The following is a 9,032-nucleotide window of genomic DNA, read 5'->3' on the forward strand; positions in this document are numbered from 1 at the left end:
CCGCCAAGCCCCGGAAGCAAACGCCCCGCCAAGCCCCGGAAGCAAAGGCTCCGCCAGACCCCGGAAGCGTCCCCTCCGCTCCAGCAGCGTACCTCATTGGACGGCTCCCAGACGAGCGATCTTGATTGGATAATGCTTGCGGCCCCGCCCCCTCAGGCCCTGAGTGACAGAAGATGGGCTCCTACGCTGGGCCGGAAGAACGCGGATAAAGTGAAACAGCGGCGGGCTTTTCAGGCAGCGCTTCCTCCCTGAGTTGAGCCAGGTCCGTCCCAGAGAGTATTTGCGTTTCACCTTGTGTATAACGTCATATGCATTTATGATAATACATTGTGTGGGTAGTCACACATGAAAATAACACAACTATTTTAAAATTCCGGATTTTATGACCTTTCTGATTTCTAGTCCTTTGAGCAGGCAGACTGAGAGTTTAAAAAGTAGGCAATCATCCTAAATAAAATGTAAGACACATGCGTATTCTAAATTTTTTTTCTTTCTTTCTTTCCCGAGTAGCTGGGATTACAGGCGCTCATCACCATGCCCGGTTAATTTTTAGTGGAGCTGGAGTATCACCGTGTTGGCCAGGCTGGTCTTGAACTTCTGACCTCAGGCTATCCACTTGCCTGGGCCTCCCAAAGTTCTGGTATTACAGGCGTGAGACACGGTGCCCTACCGTGTTCTAAATGTTCTAGCAGTCAAACTTCAACAAGAAAGAAGAAATAGGTGGAATTCATTCTAACCACTGAATTAACCCAATATATCCAAAATATTACCATATTAATATGTGAGCAATATGTGACTATTGATAAAGCGTATATATTTTTGGAACTAAATCTTTAACTCCATATTTACCTTTTTTTTTTTTTTTGAGACAAAGTTTCACTCTTGTTACCCAGGCTGGAGTGCAATGGCACAATATTGGCTCACTGCAACCTGTGCTTCCCAGGTTTAAGTGATTCTCCTGCCTCAGCTTCCCGAGTAGCTGGGGTTACAGGCAGGCACCACCATGCCAGGCTAATTTTGTATTTTAGTAGAGATGGGGTTTCAACATGTTGGTCAAGCTGGTCTCGAACTCCGTTAACCTCAGATGATCCACTCGCTTAGGCCATCCCAAGTGCTGGTATTGCAGGTGTGAGCCACCTCGTCCAGACATGTATTTTACCTTTCTAGCACATGGCAGTTCAGACCAGCCACGTTCCAGACACCCAGTAGCTGTACATGTCACATTAAAGTGCAACTCTGACAACAGGGTTTAAGGGCCTGAACATTCCCTTTCTGCCAGAGGTGAGGGAAGAGCCTCTCCCTACCAATATCTCTCTTCAGTTCCGAGGATGGAACAGGGTGTGGCCATTAAAAGAGTGGAGAACACCAGAAATAACATAACCTAAGGTTGTTAAGAGTTAATGAAATTAATATGTATATAATTAAAATTACTAGATGTATGAAAAACAATTCTGCATGAAGAATGTATAAGCAAAAGCAAAGTGTGCTTTTAATGAAGAAAGACGAAACATTTTATCTAGTTTGAAATTACTTAATAGTTGTTTCAAATTGAAAAAACAAAAAATAGATACTATAATATAAAAAGTTGAAAAATTTATTAAGAGAGACCATGAAGTATTTATGAAAATCTACAGTGGCCAAAAATGACACATTTCATGGATTTATTTATAAGATTTTACTAGAAATAGCTGTAGTATTAATAATACACTAATACACAAGTAAAAGTTGATTTTCTTTTGAACAAAAATTTTACATATTATCAATGACATAGTAAAATATTTGTGCTTACCTTTTGAATAAATTTAAAAACAAAGAAAGTACAGAAAAGATAGAATTTTTCTCATGCTATCTTTCTCAGGTTTTTTGGACTGGAAAACTGAATCTCCTGTATCAAACAGTAAATGATTTTGGTTTAAAAATCTATTAACTACCACTTTGGTTAAATAAATGACTATTATTTTATGGTGACCTGTGATCCTATTTTGATAAAGTGTTTTAGCCCTCTGACATATTTGACAGGCTTCCCAACATCAAATTTTACTTAAAAAGTGTCTTTTTTGGCCGGGCGCGGTGGCTCACACCTGTAATCCCAACACTTTGGGAGGCTGAGGCGGGCAGATCACGAGGAAAAGACATTGAGACCATCTTGGCCAACATGTTGAAACCCCGTCTCTACTAAAAATACAAAAAAATTAGCCGAGCATGGTGGCACGCCCCTGTGATCCCAGCTACTCTGGAGGCTGAGGCGGAAGAATCACTTGAACCCGGGAGGCGGAGGCTGCAGTGAGTCGAGATTGCGTCACTGCACTTCAATCTGGTGACAGAGTAAGACTCCGTCTCAAAAAAAAAAAAAAGTGTCTTTTTTTTTTGTACCCCGAACTTTTGGATGCTATAGAGTGTCAGAGTAGCATGAAAAAGAGTGATAAACAGGCCTGGCGTGGTGGCTCACATCTATAACCCCAGCACTTTGGGAGGCTGAGGTGGGTGGATCACAAGGTCAAGAGATGGAGACCATCCTGGCCAACATGGTGAAACCCTGTCTTGACTAAAAATACAAAAATTAGGTGGGCGTGGTGGCACGTGTCTGTAGTCCCAGCTACTCAGGAGGCTGAGGCAGGAGAATTGCTTGGACCCAGGAGACGGAGGTCACTGGGAGCTGAGATCGTGTTATTGCACTCCAGCCTGAGCGACAGTGAGACTTTGGGAGGCCCAGCGCTTTGGGAGGCCAAGGCAGGCAAATCACGAGGTCAGGAGTTCAAGACCAGCCTGACCAACATGGTGAAACCCTGTCTCTACTAAAAATACAAAAATTAGCTGACATGGTGGCAAGCGCCTGTAGTCTCAGCTACTCCAGAGGCTGAGGCTGGAGAATCACTTGAACTTGAAAGGCAGAGGTTACAGTGAGCCAAGATCGGGCCATTGCACTCCAGCCTGAGCAACAAGAGCAAAACTTCACCTCAAAAGAAAAAAGTTAACTTACATGGAAGCATTGTAAAGTAAAAATAATGTTTGCCAGGTATGGTGGTTCATGCCTGTAATCCCAGCACTTTGAGAGGCTGAGGTAGATGGATCAGCTGAGGTCAGGAGTTCTAGACCAGCCTTGCCAAGATGGCAAAACCCAGTCTCTACTAAAAATACAAAAATTAAGTTGGACATGGTGGTGGGTGCCTGTAATCGCAGCTACTTAGGGGGCTGAGGCAGGAGAATTGCTTAAACACAGGAGTCAAAGGTTCCAGTGATCTGAGGTTGTGACACCACTCTCCAGCCTGGGTGACAGAGCAAGACTCTGTCTTAAAATATATATGTATTTGACTTCCTTTAACTTATATTTTAATAAACATGTTATTAATATTTTTGCCAAAATTGTAAGAAATTTCTAAAAATCTAATAAATCTGAGTAAATGCTCTTATTCATACTTATGGTTATTATAATAAATCATTGTAGGCCACAGATAAAATTAATTTCTTTTGTTTCCTTATAACCATTTAAAGTCATTTCCACAGTTAATGGCTTAATTCTGATGTAGTTTCTAAAACTTCAAAAGTATGGAAAATTCTAGAGTACTGTGTTTTCAAGGAGGTTCGTGAGAAGATGGAAAAGGCCCAGATGAGTTGAGTACACATTTCTGATAACGTTAGAATTATATTGTTTGAATTAGGTAAAAACTATGAGAATTCGGCCAGGCGCAGTGGATCACGCCTGTAATCCCAGCATTTTGGAAAGCTGAGGTGGGCGAACCATGAGCTCAGGAGTTCGAGACCAGCCTGGCCAACATGGTAAAACCCCATCTCTACTAAAAGTACAAAATATTAGCTAAGCATAGTGGTGGGTGCCTGTAGTCCCAGCTACTCAAGAGGCTGAGGCAAGAGAATCGCTTGAACCTGGGAGGCGGAGGTTGCGATAATCCAAGATCACACCACTGTACTCCAGCATAGGGAATGGAGTGAGACAAAAAAAAAAAAAAAAAAAAAAAAAAAAAAAAAAAAGATTGTGAGAATTCCAGTGAAGAGACTAACACTTGTAAAACTGCTAATTTAGGAAAAACAAAAATTAATTGAACATCAAGAAAATACTCTGCCACATTTTTATGCTAAATCAGCCAGCACTAAAATTTTTTAGATATGCCATTTGAATAAACTCTGTAGTCCAAATCAAATTTCCTATTTGAACCCGTCTTTTTTTTTTTTTTTTTTTTGAGAGGGGGTTCGCTGTTGTTTCCCAGGCTGGAGTGCAATGGCGCGATCTCGGCTCACCGCAACCTTCGCCTCCTGGGTTCAGGCAATTCTCCTGCCTCAGCCTCCTGAGTAGCTGGAATTACAGGCACGCGCCACCATGCCTAGCTAATTTTTTGTATTTTTAGTAGAGACGGGGTTTCACCGTGTTGACCAGGATGGTCTCGATCTCTTGACCTCGTGATCCACCTGCCTCGGCCTCCCAAAGTGCTGGGATTATAGGCGTGAGCCACCGCGCCTGGCCGAACCCGTCTTTTTTTTTTGAGATCAAGTCTCTCTCTATTGCCCAGGCTAGAGTGCAGTGGCACAATTTCGGCTCACTGCAACGTCCGCCTCCTAGGAGAACCCCTCATTTGTTTGTGCTATGCACCTACTTTGGAGAAACAAACTTGGTATTTAAGAGAAAATAAATTCAGTGTTAAGTGTGGACCCATGAAAAACCTAGACAGCCAACAGCCGCTTGTTCATTCCTGAGTTCTTAAAGCTTCCATTATTAAAAAGCTGTGCATTCCATTATTCATCATAGAAGATATAAAATAATCTACATTAAATATAAATTAGGCCAGGTGTGGTGGCTCGTGCCTGTAATCCCACCTACTCAGGAGGCTGAGGCAGGAGAATAGTTTGAACCCAGGAGGCGGAGCTTGCAGTGAGCCGAGATCGAGCCATTGCACTTCGGCCTGGGCAACAAGTGTGAAACTCCATCTCAAAAAAGAAAAGATAAGAAAAGAAAAGAAAAAGAAAATAATCACATCATCTACATGCTGAGGCCACAAATATGTATATGTATTGATATGTATTAATAGGTGTTAATATGTATTAATATATATCAATAACGCCTGTAGGCAGGGACCAGGCAGAAGAATCACATCACCTCCGTGCTGGGCTCTGTGATAAGTCACTGTTTATCTGTGGGTATGGCCCAGGCAGAAGAGGCAAGTCAAATCACCTGGTGCAGGGTCCAGAGATATGTCACGATGCCCCTGAAATCAGCGTCCAGGTAAGAGACTCAAATCACCTTTGTTCTGGGCCCAGCAATACATACAATGCTTTCTCCATAACTGTCATACAAAGAAGAGACCCAGGATCTCACCTAATTCAGTAAGCCTAGCTATGACAGTATCTCTTACATTGGCTGGCTCGAAGGAAGAGGGTCATCATCTCTCCTGTGAGCTGGACAAAGATATATGTCATAATCCCACCTGTGGGTAGAGAACAAGCAGGGGAGTCACATCACCTGGGTAGTCAGGCAGAGATCTTATTTTACAATCCCTTCCTGAAAGCAAGGCACAGAATACATTGTCACATCACACAGGTTCTGGGCCCAGTAACATCTTACAATGCTCAGTATGGGCAACACCCTCTCAGGAGAGGCATATTACCTTAATGGTGGACCCAGTGATATGTCACAATCTTCTTTGTGGGCAGGATGCAGAAAGAACAGAAGTCACATATTCTAGATGATGGATGCAGGGAGATGTAACAGTCCCTCTGTGTGCAGAACCAAGGCAGACGCCTCCTGTCCTATAAATGTGGGCCCAGTGATTCATCACAATACCGAACATATGCAAAGCCCACGTAGGTGCTGGGTCAAGTAACATGTCCCAATCCTCCCTTTTGATATGGCCCAGGCAGCAGAAGAAAGTCACATCACCTAGGTAACGAATAAAGAGATATGTCATAATACACCTGTGGACAGGGCCAAGGCAGGAGTCACATTGCCTAGGTGTTGGTCCCAGCTATATGTCAAAATACACAAAGTATGCTGGCCCCAGGTCAGAGAGGGGAGTCATGTCACCTAGGTTCTGGGCCCAGGGATACATCACAATCCCTACTTGGGCAGAGCCCAAGTAGTAGAGGAGAATTACATCACCTACATGTAACTCACATAGTCAAGAAATATGTCACAATACTTTCTGAGGAAAAGAATGAGGCAGGAGATTCACATTACCCAGGTGAGGGGCCCAGAGGTATGCCACAATAACCTTTGTTAGTAGGATTCAAGAAAAAAGTTACATAATACAGGTGCTGGGCCAAGTGATAAGTCACAATTCTACCCATAGACAGATCCCAGTGAGAAGAGTCCAGTCGTCTTTAAGATGGGCCCAAAGACATGTCAAAATTACCTCTGTGGTCAGGGACTAGGCAGAGGAATCACATCACTGCGTTCTGGTGATAAGTCGCTTTATTTTGTGGGCATGGCCCAGGTAAGAGGAGACATTCACATAGCCTAGGTTCTCAGCCCAAAAATATGTCACAGTCTCTTTTATGAGCAAAGCCAAGGTAAAAGAGGAGAATGACATCAAATAGTTGATGGGCAAGAAGATCTGTCACAATGTCACCTGTGGGCAGGATTTAGACAGGAGACTCACATCAGCTTGGTGCTGCTAGGTTCAGCAACATGTCACAATGCCTTTTGAAGGTAGGGTTGAGCAAGAGTAATGTCAGTTTTTTTGTTTTTGTTTTTGTTTTTGTTTTGAGACAGAGTCTCTCTCTGTTGTCAGGCTGGAGTGCAGTGGTGCCATCTTGGCTCACTGCAACCTCCACCTCCCGTGTTCAAGCAGTTCTCCTGCCTCAGCGTCTTGAGTAGCTGGGACTACAGGTGTTTGCCACCATGCTCAGCTGCTTTTTGTATTTTCAGTAGAGACAGGGTTTCACAATATTGTACCTTGTGATCTTCCCGCTTCAGCCTCCCAAAGCACTGGGATTACAGGCATGATCCACTGTGCCTGGCCAGTAACGTCAGCTTTTTGTTGGGCCTCGCGATATGACCTAATCTCCCCTATTGGCAGGGCCTGCAAAGACAGAAAGAGTCACATCAACTAAGTGCTGGGCCCAGTGAAGGATCACAATGCCCTGTTAGCAGGAGAAAGGCATGGAGTCACAACACCTGGGTAATGGGTGCAGAGATACAGTGCCCCGGCAGGCAGGGCCCTGTGGTCACATAGCACAGGCAGTGAACTCAGCAGTATGTCCCAATGGCCAAGGTGGGCAGGGCAGAAGAGTCATATAACCTGGGTGAAGGATCAAGTTATATGCCACGACACTTCTCTGTGACCAGCACCAAGGCAAGAGACTCAAATCCCCTGTGTGCAGGGCCCAGCAATGTTTCAAAATGCCTCCTGCGGCCACCAAGGCAGGAGAATAGTGTCACATTAGGTAGATGCTGGTGATCAGCTGGGCAGACCCAGCCACACGTCACGACTCTATCTCTAGGCTGGGCCTAGGCAGAAGAGTCCTTCACTCAGGTGCTGAGAAGAGGCATATTTTACAACCACACCTGCAGGGAAGTCCGGGGATGAGACTAACAGTTCTGCACATGTCCTCGTTATAAGTGTGAGTATTAATACTTTCTGTTTTTTTTCCTAACCACGTGAGTTACAATCTCATTGGAAACTGGATTCGTGCATGAGAGACTCAATCCCTTCTGCAAATTGTGTCGCTTTCATGGAGTCGCAGCCTCTCAGGTGTGCCACATTTGTTTCTGAGAGTACCAGCTAACTTGGAGATCAGATCCAGGTATGAGAGGTAATTTTTAAACTTTTCACTGTTTAAGGGTCTGAAATTTGGAACCCCAGTAGTGGGCTGTGTTCATGTGAAAGGCGACAAGCCTTACTGTCAACTTAGTGTGCATACCAGCATCACAATCTCACCTGAGTGTTGGACCCTGTTAGACACTCCCTGTACCACCTGAGGGCTTTATATAATATACATGACAGTCGCAATATGCTGTGATACCTTCATGCTGTGGTTGTGATTGTACCTGTGGTCCTGAGCCCAGGTATGAGAATCAACATCTTTTCAACTGGCTGGATAAAGAGAGTCGTCACCTGCTCATAAGGTAAGTTTAGAAATGAGTCACCATTAAAACTGTGGCCAGATGTTAACGAATGACAGTCACAATTCCAATAGTGAACTACGTATCCATGTAAGATTCAAGACCTCACTAGTGGGGTCTGTCCATGTTTGAGGGTGACAGTCTTTATGGTTGGTGGTGTGTGCACATGACAAACACAATGTCACCTGTGTGCTGGGCTCTGGTGCCACTCTGTACCACCCAAGGGCTTATGTGAAATGCAGGAGAGCAGCAGCCTTGAATAACCTTCATACAAAGAGAAGACTCAGGGTCTTACCCATTTTTCTAAGCTAGCTACGAATAACAGTATCTCTCCTATTGGCTGATTTGAGGTATGAGAGTCATTATTGCATTTGTGAGTGGGCCCCAGATATATGTCACAATTTCACCTGTAGGAAGTGAGCAGACAAGAGTGTCACATTACTTGGGTGCTAGGCTAGGGATGTACCACTATGTCTTCAGAGGACAGCGACCAGACAGTAGAGTAACCTCATCTGGATCCTTGGCCACGGGTATTTACAAAAGCAGGACACAGGCCAGCAGGGTCACATCACATGGGTGCTAGGCTCAGTGACATTTCACAAAGCTCCCTGTGAGAAAGGCCAAGGCAGGAGAGACATGGCACCTGGTTACTGGGTCTAGTGACATGTCACAATCTTTCTTGTGAACAGGGTGCAGGCAGAAGTGGAGAGTCAGATCCCCTGAGTGATAGATGCAGAGATATTTCACAAGGTTCTACGTCAGCAGAACACAGGAAGGAGTCTTTTATTCCCTATGTGTTGGGGCCAGTGATAGGTCCTAATTCCCAATATATGCGTTGCCTGGGAAAAAAGGTGAGAAGACCTCCTAGGTTCTGAGTGCAGTGATATGCTACAATCTCCTCTTTGGAAAGGTCCAAGCAGAAGAGGGTATTATGACATAACTTTCATTCATCACCTAGGTG

This window comes from Sapajus apella, unplaced genomic scaffold (assembly GCF_009761245.1).
Source record: "Sapajus apella isolate SASKATOON/1434 unplaced genomic scaffold, GSC_monkey_1.0 scaffold146, whole genome shotgun sequence".
Lineage (NCBI taxonomy): Eukaryota > Metazoa > Chordata > Mammalia > Primates > Cebidae > Sapajus > Sapajus apella.